The sequence below is a fragment of the Panulirus ornatus genome, chromosome 66 (assembly GCF_036320965.1).
Source record: "Panulirus ornatus isolate Po-2019 chromosome 66, ASM3632096v1, whole genome shotgun sequence".
Lineage (NCBI taxonomy): Eukaryota > Metazoa > Arthropoda > Malacostraca > Decapoda > Palinuridae > Panulirus > Panulirus ornatus.
Window position 1 is genome coordinate 5426805 of NC_092289.1, and position 25143 is coordinate 5451947.

Sequence of the window (25143 nt, forward strand, 5' to 3'; positions counted from 1 at the left end):
AAATACGTCTTAATGTTTTAGTTAATAACTGTATATTGAACGTGTCCGGCCACACTGTCGACCCACTTTAAACTGTACACCCAAACTGTCAAGTGTATCCTCGCTATACCTCGCCAGAATACTTGATATCTGAGGACATACAAGGTCATATCTGCTTCATTTGCATGAACTTAATGTACGTAGCTCTGAATATTGGAGAAAGTAATGATGATTATGATGTAAGAATGGCGCAGGAGAAAGTTATAATGGCGCAGTTATTTAACATCTCACAGTTATGGAGAGAGGCCAAGGCTACACGCGTTGCAGGTGAGACACCATTACTTCAATTCTCTTGTTGCGCTCCCCACCGTTGCTGGATACTTCATGGTGTCGCCTGTTACACGGGAAGGTTTTCATGATATACTGCCCGTCACATAAGTGTCTACATACTTATAGTTTCCATGATATACTGCCCGTCACATAAGTGATAATATACTCATCATTTCCAAGATATACTGCCCGTCACATAAGCGATAATATGTTAGTTTCCCACATATGCCGCCCGTCACATCAATCTGTTTACAACCATCATGTCTTGGATATACCGTCCTCAGTATGATGTTCTCACATCTTACTGCTCAGTTGCCTTGTTCCTCGCCATATATATATTTCTAACATTTTTTGACTGTGATATTGGTGTCAGCACTTGTATTCTCTGGCAGCATTTCACAAGTGATTATGTCCATACATTATCATTTAATCTCACGTTAAACTGAATGCGTTTTTACTCTGTGTAAATCTGTATGCATGTAAATGTACGTACAAACACACACTGTTATTTAGAGAATTCGTTATACAGTAGCAGGCAAACGTTACTCCCTGTGATACAGCTTCGAGGAGTCCGGTAACACACGTGTGTGTGTGTGTGTGTGTGTGTGTGTGTGTGTGTGTGTATGGTGGCCGAGCTGCCAACCTCGCGTACGCTGGTTGAGGCCAACTCCCGGATTGGGGGCCATATGGCCCCTGTAACACCCCCCCCCTCAAGCCCAGTACTGAGCGGATATCAACTGGACATGTGTTGGGAAGTTACTGACGGTCTCTTGTAACGAAAATAGTTATATATATATATATATATATATATATATATATATATATATATATATATATATATATATATATATATATTTTTTTTTTTTTTTTTTTTTTTTTTTTCATACTATTCGCCATTTCCCGCGACAGCGAGGTAGGGTTAAGAACAGAGGACTGGGCCTTTGAGGGAATATCCTCACCTGGCCCCCTTCTCTGTTCCTTCTTTTGGAAAATTAGAAAAAAAAAAAACGAGAGGGGAGGATTTCCAGACCCCCGCTCCCTCCCCTTTTAGTCGCCTTCTACGACACGCAGGGAATACGTGGGAAGTATTCTTTCTCCCCTATCCCCAGGGATATATATATATATATATGTATATATATATATATATATATATATATATATATATATATATATATATATATATATATAAGCTTGGTAGCGTTAAGAACAGACTGGACTATGAGGAAAGATCCTTACTGTGTCTCTATTCTATCTTGAGAAAGTGATGCTACAGGATGCGAGGATCTCCCACTTTCTGTAATATGTTGGAGACTGTGGATATATATATATATATATATATATATATATATATATATATATATATATATATATATATATATATCCTTTGTTATCCACAAGGAAACGAAACACGATAAGTTCCCTAGTGCACTTTTGTGTAATGATCACATCATCAGCGGAGATACAAGAAAAATGTCAGTTGATATACAACGAAGAAACTTCATATATGTGTGTGTGTGTGTGTGTGTGTGTGTGTGTAATAACGATATTCAGTGATGGCATGGACGATAATCCCCACCTTACTGTCACGCGGGAGGAGATTTTGTAGAGGAATTTTTTTTCCCCCTTTTTTTTGTCTTCAGTTTAAGGCGTTGGTTGGTGGCGGTGCGTGGGCTTGGCCGCCGCCGCCGCCGCCACACTTGCCGCCTCTTACATAACCTTGTTCCGCACATTTTCTTAGGGTGTTGGTTGGCGGTGTGTGTGTGTGTGTGTGTGGAGGATGGAGAGGATATCTGGCGAAGGAGACCTTGGAGACTTCTCCCACTGTCCTTGTGGGACAAAGCACAAGAGGAAGTTAGTATGGTTGTTCAAGGATACACGGCTGGCTCGAGTTGCCAGCTAGCCCGTTATGGCGTCGACTTTCCCGGCGCTATGTCGCGGGTTGGCGGGAAGGACCATCGTCTGGCCGTGATCACAATCATCATTCATTCATCCATACGCCGACTCGCAAAAAATGGCGCCCGGCCTCATCAACTGCGCATTAAGGGGCGCCTGATGCATGACAAGGTGTGCCTGCCTGCCCCGGGCACCGCCGCAGTTTTTCTGCCGCTGCTCTCAAGGCTGCGGCCGCCGCAGTGCTCCCCGCTTATACCGACCCATCACGTCTTCACGCCAAACCGCAAGCCTGGCGGCCGCTGCGCCTGACGCAGGGGGAGAGGCTACGGTAAGCCATGGTTGATATACACGCCACTCTGAGCCCAGGATTTTTCTTTCACGGAGATACAAGGTGGTCGGGGCGGGCGGGGGCCACTCTGCGCTCAAGGTTAGCCCGCGAATTATCTGCAGCGATCACTCTGCCCTGGATACCTGGGCCAGCCCGACGCCCCACATGCATCCTAAATAGATACCGAAGCTCTACTGGTAACCATGAGGAAGCTCTCCACCTGCTGGATACCGCTCACACACCCCCCAATCCCCCAACACAGCAAAACAAGTCCACACGCTCCGCCTATTATATAAATGGGGTTTTGCTTCTCCGGGTATTTTAACACAGAAATAAATATAGAATAGTTGTACATGATTATTTCTTTTTCTTCTTCCTGGGTTTTGAGGGAAGATGGTTTACATGATGATAATATATACGGAGACCTGGGCCAACATGGCGGGAGGTGGGGTTTTCCTATGCCACAGCGGGAGATGTTTAGCGGCAGGAACGTCAGGCCAACATTTCCCGGGCGGCGGCGGCGGCGGCGCGTGACACCACGATACGTAGCGCCGACAATCAGGAAGTCCGTATCTTCCGGTGCCGCGTGCCGGCCGCACTCAGACGTTCACGGTGACGTGGTCACCATTCCTGCGGCGCGCCTGGCCAGCCACCACGGCTGCTGCTGCTGCTGCTTCCTCTGTCGCCCGGGACGTCGTGCACTTGCCGGGCTTCTCGGCCGCTGGCCAGACCCACTTGGTATACGTATAACTCTGCACGGGTGCGGCCCCCCTAGCCATGACCAGACGGCAGGGTCACGGCTCCACACTACCGCCTCCCTGCCCTCCTCCTCCTCCTCCTCCCACTACCGCCTCCCTGCCCTCCTCCTCCTCCTCCTCCTCCTACTCCCACTACCGCCTCCCTGGCCTCCTTCTACTACCGCCTCCCTGCCCTCCTACTCCCACTACCGCCTCCCTGGCCTCCTCCTACTACCGCCTCCCTGCCCTCCTCCTTCCACTACCGCCTCCCTGGCCTCCTATTCCCACAACCTCCTTGGCTTCCTCCCACTACCGCCTCCCTGCCCTCCTTCCACTATCTTCTCCCTGGCCTCTTCCTCCCGCTACCTCCTTCCCTGGCCTCTTCCTCCCACTACCTCCTTCCCTGGCCTCTTCCTCCCACTCCCTCCTTCCCTGGCCTCCCCGTAACATCATGGGGATCGGGCAGTTGAGTCGGTAATGGTGTTGAGGTGGCTGGTCAATAGTCGGTGTGAGGTGGCTGACAGGAGCCATCCTGGCTCCTCCCGCAGCACTACAGGTGTGTGTGTGTGTGTGTGTGTGTGTGTCGCCCGCGTAAGTGATGGGCCTGGCTATTCTCGCTGGAATACTGTGTGTGTGTGTGTGTGTGTGTGTGTTCGTACAGTCATGCTTACTCATGATAATCTTCGGATGGGAATATTTTTTTTTTTTATTTCCTGCTCATATCAAGACGAGATGACCTTCATGTATTGTGTGAATATTATGTGTTTACGAGACGTCTGAGGAGAGAGGTATGCGCGCCACGCTCTCCTGCTGGAGGTCAGGGTTCACTCTTGAGGAGGAGGAGGAGGAGGAGGTGGTGGTGGTGTGCCTACCTGCCCCTTGCACACGTCCGAGGAAGACCAGGAATGCGGTGTTGGCAGCTGAGCCGGACAACAGAGTCCCGCCGGAAGAGCTCCCCGAGCAGGACCTTGAGCTCGCGAAGGTCGTCCTTCAGGTTCCTGAACACTGGGAAGCCAAGTATGTAGGGGGGGGGGGGTAGAGCCAGGCAACCCACCAGCCATGTCCTGGCGTGCACCTGTCACAGCCACGACCCACCAGCCGTGTCCTGGCGTGCATCTGTCACAGCCACGACCCACCAGCCGTGTCCTGGCGTGCATCTGTCACAGCCACGACCCACCAGTCGTGTCCTGGCGTGCATCTGTCACAGCCACGACCCACCAGTATAACCCCATGACCGATATGTCCGTCATGGGGCATCAAAATGAGGAGCTCCCCATGTGTAAGCTGGCTCTCACGGCATCAATTATACTTGATGCACCTGTCACAGCCACGACCCACCAGCCATGTCCTGGCGTGCATCTGTCACAGCCACGACCCACCAGCCGTGTCCTGACGTACATATGTCTCACTCAAGACAGGTGCACACGTGCGGGATGGGTTGAACGGCACAGCAAGTGAACTGACAGGTGCGCCACACCACCACGCCCACTTCCTCACGCACCTGCGTTCAGGTTCACCTGCTGCAGGTGGTTGCCTCTCATTATCATGAGGAAATGATGAGTGTAGAGCCACGGGAGCGTCACACGGCGGAGACCTGACCTGCCGCCACGTAGGAGGAGGAGGCGAGGCAGAGACGTGTTCAGGTTTCTGGACGAAATGATGCGAGGTTTGCTGCTGCTGCTCTCTCTCTCTCTCTCTCTCTCTCTCTCTCTCTCTCTCTCTCTCTCTCTCTCTCTCTCGCTGCTGCGAGGACATGACAAGGGGGAAAGGATCCACCTTGCCCGGGGTGGAAGGATGAGGCTGTCTGTGGGTGGCGGCCGAGGCGGCTGGGGAGGGAGGAAGAGAAGGGAAAGTGTTAGTTGGAAGGTTAGTCACGAGAGAGAGAGAGAGAGAGTGAAGCTGGATAAGGTGTACCACCAGACCAGGGCTAGGTGGAGGCTGGAGGCACTCCAGCAGGACCTCCAGGGTGGTGAGGTGTGGAGGCTGGGGGTGCCGTGGTGTTGAGGCAGCGTCAGGAGGCATGGGAGGTCCTGGCCATACGGCAGCGTCAGGAGGCAGGGGAGGGAGGTCCTGGCCACACGGCATCGTCAGGAGGTCCTGGCCATACGGCAACGTCAGGGGGAGGTCCTGGCCATACGGCAGCGTCAGGGGGAGGTCCTGGCCACACGGCATCTTCAGGAGGAGGTCCTGGCCACACGGCATCGTCAGGAGGTAGGTCCTAGCCACACGGCATCGTCAGGAGGCAGGGGAGGGAGGTCGGTCCTTCCTGGCCATATGGGGGTAAACTGCCTGCCATATGGCGCTCATGCTGAGGCTTCCGCCTTCAGCACGGGACCCCGGGCCAGCGGATCTCCCCCTCCGCCGCCGCCAACACCACCACCTGGCTCTCACAGGGAGGCAGAGTGCCGCGGACGACCACCACTGCTAACCTCCCACGTGTTGTGACTTCAGGTCAGAGAAACTGTTACGTAACGCTGTGGCCTCCAGCTGATGTCAGGGTTCATCATACCCGGCATCACTGATGTCTCCTACCAAGTATATTGATGTCTCTCTCCTACCAAGTATTATTGATGTCTCCGATACCCAGCATCACTGATGTCTCCTACCAAGTATTATTGATGTCTCTGGTACCCAGCATCACTGATGTCTCCTACCAAGTATTATTGATGTCTCTGGTACCCAGCATCACTGATGTCTCCTACCAAGTATTATTGATGTCTCTGGTACCCAGCATCACTGATGTCTCCTACCAGGTATTATTGATGTCTCTGGTACCCGGGATCACTGATGTCTCCTACCAAGTATTATTGATGTCTCCGATACCCAGCATCATTGGTGTCTGGAACATCAAGTTTTAATTGATGCCGTGAGAGCCAGCTTACACATGGGGAGCTCCTCATTTTGATACCCCATGACGGACATATCGGTCATGGGGTTATACTAATGGCACGAAGGTATCAGAAAACCTGATTTTGAATTGTGGTCAAATTGTTGAGAAACATTTGAGATGATGATGTACAGCAGGGCTACATGTAGCTGGGGGAGGTTGTCCGCTACACTGGGGAGATGGGGAGACAATGGTGGTCCTCCCGACTGTGTACTGGAGAGGTGGGGAGACGATGGTGGTCCTCCCGACTGTGTACTGGGGAGATGGGGAGACAATGGTGGTCCTCCCGACTGTGTACTGGCGAGGTGGGGAGACAAGACGGGTGCTCTCGGTCTGTGTACTGGGGAGACAACACTGGCGCCCCCGGCTGTGTACTTGGGGAGGTGGGGAGACAACGTAGGTGCTCTAGCGTAACACTGGGGCGGGCGGGCGGGAGGGAGCTGCCACTTTCACAAGTGCAGGCGAGGTGAGGTGAGGTGAGGTGAGGTGGCCAAGGAACACTAGGGTTCCTCAGTAACACAAAGCCACGCGTGAGTGTGTCTGGTGTCGGCCGTGTTTCGTGACTTTCCCCCGCCCGAGCAACGCTACTTTCTTCACGCTTTCCCCACGCCCGCCCCCCACCCACGCCCTCCCCCACCCCACCCACGCCCGCCATGCGCTCTCTCGAGATTACCTCCCCGCCCCTCTGTGGACGACCGTGTGGAGAAGGAGCGTCCGTCTGGCTAGACTCGTTAACTTTGGTCATTTCCAGGAATAATACGTGTTTCCAGGCCAGTTGCTCGTGTGTGTGTGTGTGTGTGTGTGTGTGTGTGTGTGTGTGTGTGTGTTGCACACACTTTATAACTCGGCCGTGCCCAGGTCTGCTCTGCAGGACGTGGAGTGCAACAGGTGTGCTTCCAGTCACAATACGGTTCCAGACCAGCGGTCCTGAACACTGTATTACTCCTAACAAAAAAAAAATACGGTGCGAAACCTCTTGTTTCCCAGGGGACCCCTGTGGCTTTAGCCTCGCCCCTTCTTCCCTTGCATTAGATTGAATGGGTAATTCCACTCACTACATTAGCCGACGATTTGAGGAAGGTACAATTCTTCAATGTAAACCGGGATTCCAACCCGAGCCATCTTGTGGCAGCCTGGTTCCGTCCACCGTATTCCAGGTTACCGTGTGTGTGTGTGTGTGTGTGTGTGTGGACTGGGCTGGGGAGAGGAGATAGAAGCCAGCGTGAGGCAGGAGCGTGTTAGATATGCCACCAAGTGCTGTTAATGGGGTGCGGCTGTGGCCCAGGCACAGCAGCTGCACGGGGTAGCGGCCCAGGCACAGCAGCTGCACGGGGTAGCGGCCCAGGCACAGCAGCTGCACGCGGTAGCGGCAACTGTGACGGAGGCACCGCTGCTGCAGGAAGCGAGTGGAGAGGCACCTGTGGTCAAGACACAGCTGCTACAGGAAGCAAGTGGAGAGGCGCGCACAGCACAGCAGCAGCTGTGATGACGTCCCTAGCCACCGGTCACGTAAGACTTGTGTTGCGCGCGCCGCCCCAGGTGTTCCTCCAGCCACTGGGTCACCTGTTTGCCCCACAATTACAGACTCGAACCGGCCGAGAGTGGAATGTTGAAGACACAATGTGACGTGTTTGATATTGGGGTGGGTGGGTGATGATGCTGGCCCCGCCCCGCCCCGGGTGTAGGGAGACCTACAGAGAGGCTTGGGGCTGTGGCCCCGTACCTGTGTTGCTGCGACAGGTGTGGGTGAGGAGGGAGAGAGAGAGAGAGAGAGGGAGGCACCTGTGGTGTGGCTGAGCTCAGGAGGATCAGTAAGGAGGTGAGGTAAAGCGGTGTTGACTCTATGCCTGGTCTGCCCTTGAACCACAGCAGCACCTACCCCTCTCACACCCCACCTCACCTTCACCCGACCAGCCCTCCCCTCCGCTCCCCTCTCCCCCATCTGCACGATATCTGGGGAGTTTGCAAGAGTGTCTCGAGGGGGAGGGAAGGAGGGGAAGGAGGTTGTATGTATGGGGAGGGAGGGCCTGACGAAGGGGCTGTGGGTCATCTGTGTGGGGGTTTGCCCAGTACGGCATGCGAGGTGTGTGGAGGAGAAGAGAAGAGAGAGGGGCGTGTGCATCTGTCACCGGTGCCCTTGACTCAACCTTGAGAGCCACAGTTCCGGTTAGGTAATTGCCTGATGACTCCGAGGGTCTCTTGTTTTGTTTCCAATATACCGCCATTACGGTAGGCCCAGCCTGGCCACCTGACCAGCGGCCCGCCGGCCGGCTCGCTGGTCAGGAGCGGTTGGCATGGCAATACTGAGGTGTGGGTCAGCAAGACCACGAGCTGCGCACGCTGAACGAGCTTTGGTAACACAATCTTCCCCGCCTGTACGTTCACTTTCCCTAGTGTTCCCCTGGTGGTGTGTGGCCCACCTCCTGTAGCAGGTGTGGTGTGTGGCCCACCTCCCGTAGCTGGATTGGTACTTGGTGTAGTGTGTGGCCCACCTCCTGTAGCAGGAGTGGCACCTGGTGTAGTGTGTGGCCCACCACCTGTAGCAGGAGTGGCACTTGGTGTAGAGTTTGGCCCACCAAGTGTAGCAGGTGTGATGTGTGGCCCAGCTAGTGTAGTTGGAGTGGCACTTGGTGTAGTGTGTGGCCCACCTAGTGTAGCAGGAATGGCACTTGGTGTGGTGTGTGGCACTTGGTGTGGTTGTGTGGCGACTCCCCCATTGCCGGCCTCAGCAGCTGGTGGTGGTGGTGGTGGAGCTGGTGGTGGTGGTGGTGGAGCTGGTGGTGGTGGTGGAGCTGGTGGTGCACTCATTACCTGAGTCGCATGTCTTCCCCATCTCTCCCTCACCATCCTCCCTCACCCTTCCAGCGTCCCCCACCCCAACCCACCCACTTCCATCTCAAGGCCAGTGTTTTGTTATGCGAAGTATGTGTTGCTGCACCTCACACCAGCACGCCAGACAGTGTATGTGTTGCTACACCTCACACCAGCACGCCAGACAGTGTATGTGTTGCTACACCTCACACCAGCACGCCAGACAGTGTATGTGTTGCTACACCTCACACCAGCACGCCAGACAGTGTATGTGTTGCTACACCTCACACCAGCACGCCAGACAGTGTATGTGTTGCTACACCTCACACCAGCACGCCAGACAGTGTATGTGTTGCTACACCTCACACCAGCACGCCAGACAGTGTATGTGTTGCTACACCTCACACCAGCACGCCAGACAGTGTATGTGTTGCTACACCTCACACCAGCACGCCAGACAGTGTATGTGTTGCTACACCTCACACCAGCACGCCAGACAGTGTATGTGTTGCTACACCTCACACCAGCACGCCAGACAGTGTATGTGTTGCTACACCTCACACCAGCACGCCAGACAGTCTATGTGTTGCTACACCTCACACCAGCACGCCAGACAGTGTATGTGTTGCTACACCTCACACCAGCACGCCAGACAGTGTATGTGTTGCTACACCTCACACCAGCACGCCAGACAGTGTATGTGTTGCTACACCTCACACCAGCACGCCAGACAGTGTATGTGTTGCTACACCTCACACCAGCACGCCAGACAGTGTATGTGTTGCTACACCTCACACCAGCACGCCAGACAGTGTATGTGTTGCTACACCTCACAGGAGAGATGTGAACTTAGTTCCAAAGTTCCCCTGATAAAGCTTTTTTCCACAGTGGAACTTATCATGAGTGGAGGGAGCCTGGTGCACACCTGTCACATCCACTGGGACGAGACAGGTGCACACGTGTGACGGGCACCTTCACATGTGTGCCCATGTCAGTACGTGAGGCGTCACACGGTCATCATGATGTGACGCTTACACGACGGTGACGGTGTGTACCGGGCAGAGGGGGCATGAAGTGGGGGGGGGAGGCTACAGGAGGGTGACGCCGTCACTCCCTGGTGAGGGGAGGCGGTGTTACTGGATGGTGACGCCGTCACTCCCTGGTGAGGGGAGGCGGTGTTACTGGGTGGTGACGCCGTCACTCCCTGGTGAGGGGAGGCGGTGTTACTGGATGGTGACGCCGTCACTCCCTGGTGAGGGGAGGCGGTGTTACTGTATGGTGACGCCGTCACTCCCTGGTGAGGGGAGGCGGTGTTACTGGATGGTGACGCCGTCACTCCCTGGTGAGGGGAGGCGGTGTTACTGGATGGTGACGCCGTCACTCCCCGGTGAGGGTGGTCGTGACGGTACAGGTGACGAGCGGCGGGAGTGTGGTGTGTGACGGACTAAGTTGTACAGGCGACACTTGCTCGACGCCCGCTGGAGATCACATGACAGGCATATGGCCTGCACCCCCAGGCTGGTCAACGCGCGCGCGCGCGCGCGTGTGTGTGTGTGTGTGTGTGTGTGTGTGTGTGTGTGTGTGTGCGAGAGCACCTCAAAGGCATATTACATAATACAAAGTCAAGAGATGGGGGTAACAGGCGTGTCAAACACTCTCCCTCGTAACACAGGAATAATAATCACACACACACACACACACACACACACACACACACCACCACCACACACACACACACACACAGACACACACACACACCACACACACACATTATTCCTGCTACTGGACCGAACACAGATCTTGTTACACCCTGAGTTACGGATATCGATAACCCGTAACGTGTCTTTATCTCGGCGTAGAGTGTGACACAGTCGAGAACATGTACAGTTACGGGGTTAGTAACGCTTGCTCCCCCCCCCCCCTCTCGTAACAGCGTGTTATCACAACCGGATGCGGTCTGTCACATTACCGTGGTGGCTAGTGTTTGGCTGCACCACTCGTCCATTACCAACCCCTGGACACAACAACCGGATAACCACGGTGAAGATAGCAACCGGATAACTCATTAAGATAACAACAGGATAACTAATTGAGATAGCAACCTGATAACTGACTTGAGATAACAACCGGATAACTAATTGAGATAGAGTAGCCAGATAAGCGGTTGAGATAGCACTCGGATAAGCAGTCCGAGATAGTAGCCGGATAAGCGGTCCGAGATAGCAGCCGGATAAGCTGTCCAAGATAGCAACCGGAAAAGCCGTCGAGATAGCAGCCGGATAAGCATTCGAGATAGTAGCCGGTTAAGCGGTCCGAGATAGTAGCCGGATAAGCCGTCGAGATAGTAGCCGGATAAGCGGTCCCAGATAGCAGCCGGATAAGCTGTCCGAGATAGCAGCCGGATAAGGGGTCCGAGATAGCAGCCGGATATATGATTAACACAGGAGCTGCATAACAGGGCCATGAGCCGTCGCCAGACACAGTGTTCTCATTACCATTTATCCTTACCCGGCCATCGACATGGCATACCCGTGTCATCTTATGAATGACGCACACAGACCGGTCGTCTGTGCATCATGTCTGTAGCCCCACGAAGCGTCTGACGTACGACCAGAGGACCCTGGGAAGCACAGAGCGTCTGTGCATCACGTGAGGTGTTGGTTGAGAGGCTGGATCAAGTCCATACGCTATCGCTGAACTCGGGGCGCCTCTGGCTCCTCACAGTGTGTGTGTGTGTGTGTGTGTAGCAGTCAATTGTCATCACCTGCCTCGCCTCCCACCCTCTGATGCCTCGCCTCCTCCACCGCTCAACACTTGCCTCTCATCCTCCCATCATGGTCTCAACGGATCCTTTGACAACCACCTGTCCTACATACACCCGCCCGCCACCACCTGCCTCAGCCACCTGCGTCGCACCTCCCCGCCCGCCCGCCCGTCACACAGGCGGTGCTGCAGGTGTTCATCCGCGGCAGCAAGAAGCTGAACTTGACGTGGCAGGTTACAGGAAGCGAGGCCACCGCGAGCACGTCTGTGAGGCGTAGACCGAGGGGCCATGCGACTGGTGTGGACGTGGGTGATGGGGCCGGAGGAGCTGGCCCACGGTTGTCTTAGGAGGAGCAGGAGGAGGAGGAGGAGGAGGAGCCTTTTTGAAGGAGGTAGAAAGTACTGCTGGACAACCTGGTCGAGGGATGGTAGGGCGTGAGTCGGGGGGAGTTGAGTGGACACGGTTTACGAGGGTAACGGAGACGTGGACCACCTCCAGGTGTCGTTGACCTGGACGCCAAATTAACAACTTACTCCTGCCGGGGGCGCCGCCTTACGTAGCGTTACTTTATAACTACAAGGATGGATTCTGCAGAAGGGGCTAGGCAGGCAGCTCCCAGCCCAGCCCAGCCCAGCCCCAGGTTCGTAGCACTGTCACAATAAACATGTACGTCAACTCGATAATGTTGGGGAAACGCGACGGAGTTACCAAGGCAGGAATTTTACTGGGGAAATAGTTCCGTGAGAGGCGAGTTACCGCGGGCTTCCGGTGCTGGTGGTGGTGGGTGGGGGGAGGGAAACACCTGCCAGGTGGAGGAGGTGGAGGTTGGGGGGGACAGGTGCAGCTGGTGGGGAGGAGATGGTGTGGTACACAGTACAGGAGACACGTGACTTCTAGCGGTGCTGGAAGGAGCACGTCATTGGATAGGTGTGTGTGTGTGTGTGTGTGTGTGTGTGTGTGTGTGGGGCGTAACCATCGCGCGGGGTGATGGCGGGGCTGGCGTCAGCCTAACACTGGGTCTGTAAATTACAATATGACGCCCCTGGAAGTGACTTGTGGCAGGAAACACGGCTTGATTTTATGCAAATTCGACCTGACTGTATACATACATATATATATGTATGCGATTCATTCACGATGAATCAGTGTTCTCGCTAATGTTAAAAGTTATATAAAGGTTCGGGCTTGTGGTACGTGTCGTAATTTCCCCCCTCCGTCTAACGTGTTGTATTATTCGGTGGGAGGTAATTATGTGGCGGTTATGAGACAGGGAAGGAAGGCAGTCGAGGGGGGGCGTGGTGCCTTATGGTAATGACAAGTTGGTTTTCAACGTCTGCTGCGACATATTGTGGCCAGGGACCTGGTCTGTACACAGTGCGACCCTCCCGCCTGGTCTAGTGTGGCCAGGGACCTGGTCTGTACACAGTGCGACCCTCCCGCTTGGTCTAGTGTGGCCAGGGACCTGGTCTGTACACAGTGCGACCCTCCCGCTTGGTCTAGTGTGGCCAGGGACCTGGTCTATACACAGCCCGACCCTCCCGCTTGGTCCAGTGTGGCCAGAGACCTGGTCTATACACAGTGCGACCCTCCCGCTTGGTCTAGTGTGGCCAGGGACCTGGTCTGTACACAGTGCGACCCTCCCGCTTGGTCTAGTGTGGCCAGGGACCTGTTTTGTACACAGTGCGACCCTCCCGCTTGGTCTAGTGTGGTCAGGGACCTGGTCTGTACACAGTGCGACCCTCCCGCTTGGTCTAGTGTGGCCAGGGACCTGGTCTGTACACAGTGCGACCCTCCCGCTTGGTCTAGTGTGGTCAGGGACCTGGTCTGTACACAGTGCGACCCTCCCGCCTGGTCTAGTGTGGCCAGGGACCTGGTCTGTACACAGTGCGACCCTCCCGCCTGGTCTAGTGTGGCCAGGGACCTGGTCTGTACACAGCCCAACCTTTCCATCCCTTAAGACACAGTAGTGACGTAAGCCAGGCCTAACAGGTGTGTTTATACAGCAGCACATCACTGCACACCTGGCCTTAGCACATCACTGCACACCTGGCCTTAACTAGGACCCTCAGATAGCATAAACAAATCCATGTTGACTGCGCCAGTTGAGTGGGTCATTGTGGCTGGTGTGTGGCAGTGGCTGTCCGCCCACAGTCGGGCAGCTGTGGGCCACCAACACTTGGCTGTGAGCACGTCATTATGTCCAGCATGTCGACGCATGGCCATGCACGCCCTGTAGCCTACACCACCAGCATATTCTCAGGCGGGAGACTCTGTTCATCCTACGACTTCTCTCACACTGGACAGTCTACTGTTTCTAGCCTCCCAGTCACACACACACACTCCCCTCCTGGCCAGTCTTGCCTCCCTGAGTGCGTCATGTTACGCCGTCCACACCTTCGGGAGGCAGAGTTTGCCTGGTGGAGGAGGCTACCTTGAGGGATGAGCCGAGGAGGGCTCATGGAGCCTCCTCACTGTGAGGCCAGACGCTGGGTGTGACTGCTCCCACTCCAAACACTCTCTCTCTCTCTCTCTCTTCTCTCTCTCTCTCTCTCTCTCTCTCTCTCTCTCTCTCTCTCTCTCTCTCTCTCTCTCCTGCAGGCGGACCAACGCAGGTGTTGTCAGTTCAGCACAGGGCTTGTCTCCATCTCGCCAAAAAGCAATGTAGTGGAGTCACTGCTGGCGCGGTGCACCGGTTGTGTCGTCTGGTGTCAGCGGGCGATGGGTGCGAGTGTTGACTGTGGCCCGTGTTGTGCGGTGGATGTCGTGCGCCTCACTAACTCAACGCAGGGCCTCCTCCTGCTGGAGGGATGCGCCGCGTCTTGTGGTGGAGGGGACGGCGTCCAGCGTCAGGTGCCTGCAGCTTAACCCAGCTTACCTTCCCTTGTTTTCCTGATGCTGTCCGTTCGTGTCCTAGTGCTCCTCACTCCCCCATGTCTCTGGGGCCTCATGAGTGGGCTGGGGGGGCGGCGCCAAGGTTACGGCGTCACAGGGACCTGCACCACACCTGCAGGCATCATGCACTCAGTGCCCGCCGCCACCTGCCTCACCCCTCGACCACCTCCCATACACCAGGCCCTTCCTCTCCACCACACACACACACACACACACACACACTCGGGATCCCATTTTCGTCTACGTTGTTGCCAGTTGCAAGTTACAGCTGGCACACTTGCACGTTACCGCCTGTTGGAACCTAGGAGTTACATCGGTAGGTAGGTATACATGGTACCTGGGAGTTACATCGGTAGGTAGGTATACATGGTACCTGCGAGTTATATCGGTAGGTAGGTAGGTATACATGGTACCTGCGAGTTACATCGGTAGGTAGGTATACATGGTACCTGCGAGTTACATCGGTAGGTAGGTATACATGGTACCTGCGAGTTACACCGGTAGGTAGGTATACATGGTACCTGCGAGTTACATCGGTAGGTAGGTAGGTAGGTATACATGGTACCTGCGAGTTACATCGGTAGGAAGGTAGGGAGGTATACATGGTACCTGTTATCACGAGTATACATTAGAAATTCTTTTGTGTCAGTCCATTATACATGGAGTTCTTGCTGGATCTCCAGATAATGATGGAAGTCACGGATTCCAAGACTGAGTTTACGGTCATGATTGTGAGCACTGGTTGTGAGGGCGGGAGGACTCATGATTGTGAACACTGGTTGTGAGGGCGGGAGGACTCATGATTGTGAACACTGGTTGTGAGGGCGGGAGGACTCATGATTGTGAGCACTGGTTGTGAGGGCGGGAGGACTCATGATTGTGAGCACTGGTTGTGAGGGCGGGAGGACTCATGATTGTGAGCACTGGTTGTGAGGGCGGGAGGACTCATGATTGTGAGCACTGGTTGTGAGGGCGGGAGGACTCATGATTGTGAGCACTGGTTGTGAGGGCGGGAGGACTCATGATTGTGAGCACTGGTTGTGAGGGCGGGAGGACTCATGATTGTGAGCACTGGTTGTGAGGGCGGGAGGACTCATGATTGTGAGCACTGGTTGTGAGGGCGGGAGGACTCATGATTGTGAGCACTGGTTGTGAGGCGGGAGGACTCATGATTGTGAGCACTGGTTGTGAGGGCGGGAGGACTCATGATTGTGAGCACTGGTTGTGAGGGCGGGAGGACTCATGATTGTGAGCACTGGTTGTGAGGCGGGAGGACTCATGATTGTGAGCACTGGTTGTGAGGGCGGGAGGACTCATGATTGTGAGCACTGGTTGTGAGGGCGGGAGGACTCATGATTGTGAGCACTGGTTGTGAGGGCGGGAGGACTCATGATTGTGAGCACTGGTTGTAAGGGCGGGAGGACTCATGATTGTGAGCACTGGTTGTGAGGGCGGGAGGACTCATGATTGTGAGCACTGGTTGTGAGGGCGGGAGGACTCATGATTGTGAGCACTGGTTGTGAGGGCGGGAGGACTCATGATTGTGAGCACTGGTTGTGAGGGCGGGAGGACTCATGATTGTGAGCACTGGTTGTGAGGGCGGGAGGACTCATGATTGTGAGCACTGGTTGTGAGGCGGGAGGACTCATGATTGTGAGCACTGGTTGTGAGGGCGGGAGGACTCATGATTGTGAACACTGGTTGTGAGGCGGGAGGACTCATGATTGTGAGCACTGGTTGTGAGGGCGGGAGGACTCATGATTGTGAGCACTGGTTGTGAGGGCGGGAGGACTCGTGTAGTAAAGGATTCCCACGTCCTTCGGCCCAAGGTTCCTGCATGTTGCTGACCTTCTACCTACCCAGTATTCCCGGTAGGGCTGCCTTGCTCACCCAGTATGACTCCCCTGCCCACCCAGTATGGCTCCCCTGAGCCACCCAGTATGGCTCCCCTGTCCACCCAGTATGACTCCCCTGCCCACCTAGTATGGCTCCCCTGTCCACCCATCCACCCAGCACCGTGCTGGGAGAGCTTCCCCTGTCGCAGCCACAGGAGTGTTGAGCAGATAGCCTGGGCTCAGGTGCACTGTTGGGTGAACATACTGCAGGCAGGTGAGTGTGGCCAGGTGCACAGCGGTTTGTACCATCACAACCACAGTACGGCTGTAAACGCCGTCGCCCCACAACGTGCGAATCGACCTTCGGGACGCTGATGCTCGTTTAACCAACCATCACAAGTAAAGCACTATCTGCGCCCGTAGACTTAATGAAACACCCTGGTACCAACGACTATGTAATACAAGGTCAAGTGACAGGGGTTGCAACAAGCAGGAGAATTGGCGGTTGACCTGGCAGGGTAGCAGGCAAACCCTTCAACGCCAGCTATGGTCATGAACTGTGGCTAACCACCGAGCCAGATGGCTGGTGCCATGGTGGGTGTGGTAGCCAGTCATGACCGACACCATCTGCCTCACCCCGCTGGACGTGCCTTGGAGGAGGCCAAGCAGCTCAGGTCTGGCTTCAGGCCCAGTGGCAGCACTCTCGCTTTCAGTCACCTGTGGATTACTTTCTCTTCATGTGACGTTCGTCAACACCAAGTGGCGCCCAGCACCTAGGTGAATGTGAGGCGCGTATGTCTCCACTGTGGTGAGGCGACGCAGGTGTGGGGGCGCAGCGCGGCGCGGGCGCGGGCGCGGCCTTGCCATAGTCGAGCAAGACCCACGACTTCAGAAACTCTTGGGAGATGAGGACCACTACTTCACCTACCCTCTCCCCCCCCCCCCCCCGGCGGAGACCTTCTCCAGGCAGCAACACCTGCCCTCCAATTGCCCCTCGCTAGATACGTGCCCTTCACTATCCCCTGGCTAGATACGTGCCCTTCACTATCCCCTGGCTAGATACGCGCCCTTCACTATCCCCTAGCTAGATACGTGCTCTTCACTTGCCCCTGGCTAGATACGTGCCCTTCACTTGCCCCTTGCTAAATACGCGCCCTTCACTATCCCCTGGCTAGATACGCGCCCTTCATACATTCCCTCACCGAAATGCTTTGTCTGTGTACTGTACTAAATCAAACAGTCGTGTTGGTGAGGAGGGAGAGGTGTCGTGGAGGCAGATGGAGCTGTCGTGGTGGGTGGGTACACACACTTGATGCACGGGTTGGTAACCCGGAGCCGCGCGTGGCACGCGATTTTTTTTATTTATTTTTTGGCAGCCGAATTTACAGGGGGAAAAATAAGGATAAATTTGCCCCACTATAATTATGCAGGATCGAGAAAAAAATATATATATATATAAAGCAAGACCATGCTACCGTTTCTCAGTGGTAACAAAAAATATCTATCAATTCTTAAGAAAGTTTACATTTCAGATATGGCGTTGCATGAGTACTGTTTAGTTTTAACCTGAAATTAGCGTAACATAATCATAAACATTGCGATTTTATTATAACCATGATGACACGATTTTAGTGAAATTCCACAGTTTTTTTTTATAAACTCCAAACATTTTTAATCGACATACTCAAGGTATAATGGTCTCCAGGAAGTATACACAGTATACCGTACACGCAAATATATCGTTCGGGAACACAGCCTTAAATGGCTGTAGCCTCTCTCTCTCTCTCTCTCTCTCTCTCTCTCTCTCTCTCTCTCTCTCTCTCTCTCTCTCTCTCTCTCTCTGGTCACCACCCGGGTTACCCTAATTATGTCATCATCAGCAACTGAATTAAATTTGTGAAGACAACATAAAGTCATTTAATATAACTAGGCACAGTTATCAGGTCTCGTGATCTGACCACACGACACGATATATTATTTATAAAAAAAAAAAGTTTGATTTTCTTATTATTAGATTGATATTGTACATATTTACATGAAATATAAGAGAAATATAGAAAGGCTAGTTACTTGGCAACTCCACCTTGCGTGTGTGTGTGTGTGTGTGTGTGTGTGTGTGTGTGTGTTAGTAGAGGTTTTATGAACCAGTGATCACAGAGTTGGTGTGGAAACTGGACCAGATTTACTGCATTGTTTTGAAGCCATTAATTTAACCCCCCACTGAACAATGTAACAAGCCAGAAAATCAGGAAGTGTCCAAGTGTCAGAATGGTTCATGAAGAATGGACAGATAAATTATGGTCTTCGCACAGCGCTATACCGGCGACCAGATCGCTCGGGTATTCTACTGCTTCAAGATTATATCAAAAAGAAAACATGAACCATCTCTTATCACACTCGAAATGGCTTAGTTTGGCTCTGTTAAGGTCATTTCATTTCCATCAGAGTGGGCTACGCTGCTTCCAAAAGTGCATTGCTCGACAGGGAAAACCCTTGACTGCATGGTTTAGTTTTTGAAAGTACTTGAGCCATGTGCTGAAGATGGGCTGGAGCACACAGCAAAGAAGACGTGGCTGAAGTTCATGACGTCCCACCAACGTGGAACGTCGTCCCCCCGTGTGTTACTATGGGTGGCCATGTTAAAAAGGCACAGCAGAAATCAAACTGTTTGGGAGATGATCAGCTGAACTGTGAGGTCGTTGGCTATATTCTCGATGTAAACACAGACGTACACGATGTTTCCCGGTTGTGGGATTCTATTCAGCAAAGCTTATTGTAACTTGTGCTCCACGTGTGTCGTCTCTTCGATGTTTGGGATCACAAGATATCTTTTATTTTTCAAATTTTCTCCAGATTCACAGACTTGGTGATGGAGAAAAACTATATTTGAAAAATAAACTTTTTTTATGTGTTAGCTGATGAGGCAGTAGTGGGTAGAATAATGATTTTGTTCAGCTTCGACAATAACAAATAGACTTGTTTTAACTTTTCATTATGTAATTCGTGAACAGAACTTCAAAGTTTCTTCATATATTCGTAATAATGTGATGTGCACTTCAGTTGGAATTGTTCATAACTGCTCACTCGTCTGTTCCAATAACATGAGGAATCAAATTACGGTGACATTGTGATGCAAAGAGAGAAGTATTTTCGTCATGCGCATGCATAAAATAAAAAAAAATTTCCCCATGAAATTTGTGTCAAATTTATCCTCTCTCGGGGGAAAAAAATAGTTTTTAAGCCTCACATTTCTGACATCACAGTACATGTGAAGTCATCAGCTGTCACGCTCCTGGGCTGAACGTGTGTGGAGTGTAAAGTTATTTTCCAGTGTGAAGTACTTTCCAGCAATGAAAAAAAGATATATATATCAAATGTCGACATCAAAGTCCTGGAATAACATTTACGTCAGTATTTTTCTAATGTGAAAGACAAGTTTACACGTCGATTATTCAATGACCTTTTATTAAATCCCAGGTCCCCCCCCCTTGTCTTAAGAAAGCGACAGAAAATGTTCTTGAGCTACACTTACTTTCAATTTCTTGAAACCGAGTCTTTGGTTATCAAGTTAATAATTGGCTTCCGCAGTTCCTGCGTGTGTGTGTGTGTTTTCTACCGTGGAGACCCAGATTTCTCAAACCGAAAATCAATGCTTGGATGTTTTGTTCTCGAACCTGGTGTATTAACTTCATCAAAATTCTTGATAAAGAAAGTCTCTCTCTCTCTCTCTCTCTCTCTCTCTCTCTGCTTTTAGCACCAGCTAACCTCGGTGAGCAAGTGTTTCCGTCTACATGAAAAATACACTTAAAGTCGTGTATGCGATCAGTTGACCTTGCAAAATTCTGAACCATGTTTTAAATGGCCAGACCACCACCAGCAGTTAGCCAGACCCGACACAGCTGTTAACCAGATCCGACACAGCTGTTAACCAAACCCGACACAGCTGTTAACCAGATCCGACACAGCTGTTAACCAAACCCGACACAGCTGTTAACCAGACCCGACGCTGCTGTTAACCAGACCCGACACAGCTGTTAACCAGACCCGACGCTGCTGTTAACCAGACCCGACGCTGCTGTTAACCAGACCCGACGCTGCTGTTAACCAGACCCGACACAGCTGTTAACCAGACCCGACGCAGCTGTTAACCAAACCCGACGCAGCTGTTAACCAGACCCAACACAGTTGTTAACCAGACCCGACGCTGCTGTTAACCAGACCCGACACAGCTGTTAACCAGACCTGACGCAGCTGTTAACCAGACCCGACACAGCTGTTAACCAGACCTGACGCAGCTGTTAACCAGACCTGACGCCGCTATAAACCAGACCTGACGCAGCTGTTAACCAGACCCAACACAGTTGTTAACCAGACCCGACGCAGCTGTTAACCAGACCCGACCCAGCTGTTAACCAGACCCGACCCAGCGGTCGTCGAGAGTGGAAGGGTAAACACAAATAACCTTTCGTTTCCTCTTTCAGAAAAAAAATATATAGACATCATGACCAATAAGTTAGAGTGAAATACTAATTGTGACTTTGATGAGAAAGGTCATAGCTGCGACTCCACTTGCAAATATATTTTTCATGTCATTTCATGAACAATTAACATGTAACATCTCCTTGATGAAAAAGTAAACAATTGATGATTTTATAAAAAGTATTAAAAGCTATTGCTATTTTTCAAAATGATTCATGTTCAATGCTGTCTGTTGAAATGTTGCTGACTGATTTAGCAGTGGAAATGATATTTGAAATGGTACGATTAAGGTTGGAATTAATTTTGAAATTCAAATGTTTTAGGATATTAGAATTAGATATATTCGTACAAATTTGATGAATGTTCTGTTAGTATTGATAATTGACGGCTTGGAAACATAGTAAATGAGTTATGTCTCATTTCTGTTGAAAAATCACTGAGAATGAGAAAGTATAGCATTTTAACAGGCATTAATTTTGAAAGTTAAGGATGTAAAAAAAAAAAAATGGTATTAAAAAGTCACAAAATCAGAAAATTTATAGACGGTGGCTTTGCATATTTGACAATTGCTGCTTTATTAGTGCTAAAACCCCGACAGCACATATCATTTACCAAATAAACTACAACAGCCACGAAAAACATACATTAAAATTGAAATAATTTACGGGTGTATGTGTGAGGTGGGGTTGGGTGGGGTGGCTTGGCCCGCACAGAGATCCAATTTGTTAATTTATTGTTACGTTATACGTCATATACCGTGCATCAATGTTTGTATATATGAAAAATATTATTTTGTACTACAGCTTATGAAAAAAACAAAAACAAAAAACTCGTTTTCTGTTCCATTAGTTTTCGCTTTCATCCTAGTCACTTTGACGTATAATTAATCTCCTTGATTAAGTTGGTGTTTTAATGCAATTAATTAATTGATTAGCAGACGTTAATATGCTTAATATCCTTTGTATGCCTCATAGGCAGTTGAAATACGCCAATTTGTTTTTGTGTTAATGGAATTAGATGGTAATTATGTTTTGCATCATGTTATTCAATGCTGACACAGTACTGTCAGTGACGGGGCAGTAATCAGCTAATTATGGGGCAAGTATTGTTAGTAACAAGGCAAGCAAGTGTCAGTAACGGAGTTAAGTGTTAGTAACGGGGCAAGCATTACTGTTAACAACGGGTTAAGTATTAGTATAAGTGACGGGGCAAGCATTCGTGTTAACGATGGGGCAAGCACCAGTGTTAATTTTGGGGCAAGCACCAGTGTTAATTTTGGGGCAAGCTTTGTTGTTAGTGACAGGGAGGGCAGTGATGTTAGTAACGGGGCAAGCATCAGTGTTAGTGATGGGGCAGGCGTTCGTCAGTGGGAGGGCAAGCATCACTGTAACTTGACGGGGGCAAACATTTAAGTGTTGTTTGAAGGGCAAGCACCTCGCCATCAGTACTGGTGGTGATATGACAAGCATTAGTCTTTGTCCTGGGGTAATCATCATTGTTAGGGGGTAATCATCATTGTTAGTGACGGGGCAAGCCATGGTGTATAATGACTGGGCAAGTGATGACAGGTCAAGACTGGGGTATGATGTAAGACGGGGCAAAACTCCGAGGTGGAAGGCGGGCCCCACGGGTGTTTTTGCCCCCCCCCCCCCCAGGCTGGTGTGTACACATGAATGACTTATGTGTTTAAATTGGGGCAGGCAAGCCCTCTTATTCCTGGTATTTTTTTTTTCTTTAAATAAGAAAAAAAAAGAATTAACTTTTTTATTTCGAAAATATTAAAGATGGAGGAATGAGATAAAAGATATTCAGAGGACTTGAGTGATCTATTCTTCACACCTCCGCTAAGAGGCATTACCATCATCGCGTCTCTGGTAAGGGAGTAGTGGGCTGGTCTGTAGGAGACGCCGCATGACGCTATGAATAATTTTCAATCTTGCCACATAACGGTGGCAGCTGCTTGGCCCAGGAGAACATCTGTTGCCGGCAGCCACCGCTGTCCGCAGTTGGCGTGTGAGGCTCAGGCCATCGTGGTTAGCGTCTGGAGTGGCGATGATCCTGGAGTACGGTGGGAGGAGAGGCGCGCCTTTGTTCTTTTGTCAGTTGTTCTTGCTGGGGTACAGCAGTGTTCAGCGCAAGAGCCAACTTTGCCTCTCATTATTTCCAATTGAAGTTGTTCCTTGAGATTAAAAATACATAGACGTTTTGGAGTCTCATGTCGTGGCTGGAGCGTGGAGCAGGAGACAGCATGGACGATGTTAGAGAAGTGTGGAAGTAGCAGTAGGGGCCCGATGCCAGTACGCTGCGGGTGGGGAGTGGCGACAGATGTGCTATACGTGCCCTGCGGCCACATGCACTTCGCTTGGCCTCCACAGAGAGATATCCATATACTTTCCTCCCAGCGCACCAGTTGTTTCTGGTAAGTAACTCCTTTGTTTTTTTCATTAGTGATCCAGCGGACCGTATCTGCCGGCGGCCAGATCTCCCAAGCGAATACAACTGCGATGGTGCAAATACTGGGCGAGGTGGGGTGCGTGGCGGCGGCGCAGCTGTGCCGCCACCACCTGGTTGGCGTGTTATCGTACATCAGCCAACAGCGGCAACCATCTGGCGCAGTGACGAGTTGCCTCCTAGTGTTTTGTACCGTATTATGTTCTAACGCCGCTCTTAACGCTCACGTGCACTTCACTCGAGCACCTAAATCCCATCCAGAGTGTGAGCGTTAAATCGATAGGGTAGTACTGCCTTGTGAGAGGCACGATGGGTAGTAACATGCATGCGACCACAACGCAGTACTTTGGGGGCAGATGCTGAAGACTGCTTATGTTAAGTAGCGACTCTTGGCAGGCATGTTTCTCTCTCTCTCTCTCTCTCTCTCTCTCTCTCTCTCTCTCTCTCTCTCTCTCTCTCTCTCTCTCTCTCTGCCATCCCCCAGCAGCGGCCTGTGACGTAGGGATGGTGACATGTGTGACTCCTGGCAGCTGTCGAGGCCAGCAGGGCAAAAGGGGGGCGGGGGCAGGCCATAGGGCTCGTGACATGTGTGATGCCTGGCAGCTGCCGTAGCCATTACACACGGGCGGAAGATATGTACACAAGTCTAAATAAGTCGTTTTATATTTATCAAATAGGATGCTTAATAAGAGCTCATGGTATCAGATGCAAGACATACTCGTAACCACATATTTTGTTGAGAAATAAACCTGTTTGTTACCAGTAACGATACAACTTCAACAGTTATTTGGTAATAGCTTATGATGGCAGTGTGCCAAGCCCAGACAATTTACGGCAGCAGTGATGCCAAGCTTATCATAATAACACAAAGTGCTCGCGCTTATCTCGGGCCGACCACATTCCTTTATGTATTACTATGAGTGTGTGTCTATGGTGAAATATACATACGAGGCGTAATACTATGTCTCAACCTGGAGCAGTTGGCAAGGCAGCAGGGTGGTGTAACCAGAGCGAGGTGGGTTAGTGGCGAGGGCGTACGGCATACCTGCTTATCTACCTGCAAGGTCTTTGTATATTTAGCAAGCCAGTAGCCTTGTAGCCAGCTGATAGCGGGTTTAACAAATCTGCAATATCTATAATGGTATAATTTATATATATATATATATATATATATATATATATATATATATATATATATATATATAAACCGCAGGACATTTAATAGGGCTGCACGCCACGCAGGAGCAGGGAATTGACGGATACTTGAGAGCGAGGTCCTCAGTACAGGCACCTCACCGTATAAGAGGATCGAATCCTTTTTATCGTAAGAATAAATTTTCGAAATTGAAAAATCCTTTCCTAGCATTGACGGTACAGCTTCACCGAAGGGGGATCTCATGTACTTGTTGTAACCGGTAATAATGATAATAATAATAATAATAATAAATAATAATAACACTAAGCCCCTTTCATGAGGCTTATGCAACTACGATCCGAAGCAGAGCAATGATGGATTCCTTTGGAGGGAGAAGTTCCTTGAGTAAACTATACTTTTTTTTTACCTACTGCCATTATATATATATATATATATATATATATATATATATATATATATATATATATATATATATATATATATATATGTGTGTGTGTGTGTGTATTACACAACCCTAAGGCCCCTTTTACGGAGCTCCATCTTAAAGCTTATGTTGCATTCAGAAGCAGGGAAATGATGGTCATCTTTAAAGTCAAAAGGT

The 25143-nt window shown here is 51.2% G+C and overlaps 1 protein-coding gene across 10 annotated transcripts in view; it reads left to right on the top strand.

Annotated features, from left to right (window-relative positions):
• LOC139746781 (uncharacterized) overlaps positions 1-25143 on the top strand; it is a 155402-nt gene that overhangs the window by 17043 nt on the left and 113216 nt on the right. The window contains exon 1 of one of the 10 annotated variants that reach the window (XM_071658321.1): positions 23220-23354. The exons of the other annotated variants lie outside the window; for them this stretch is intronic. The gene's annotated coding sequence lies outside the window, so the exon portion shown is untranslated. Of the gene's footprint in view, positions 1-23219; positions 23355-25143 lie in introns of those variants that run through there. 10 annotated transcript variants of the gene reach the window in all.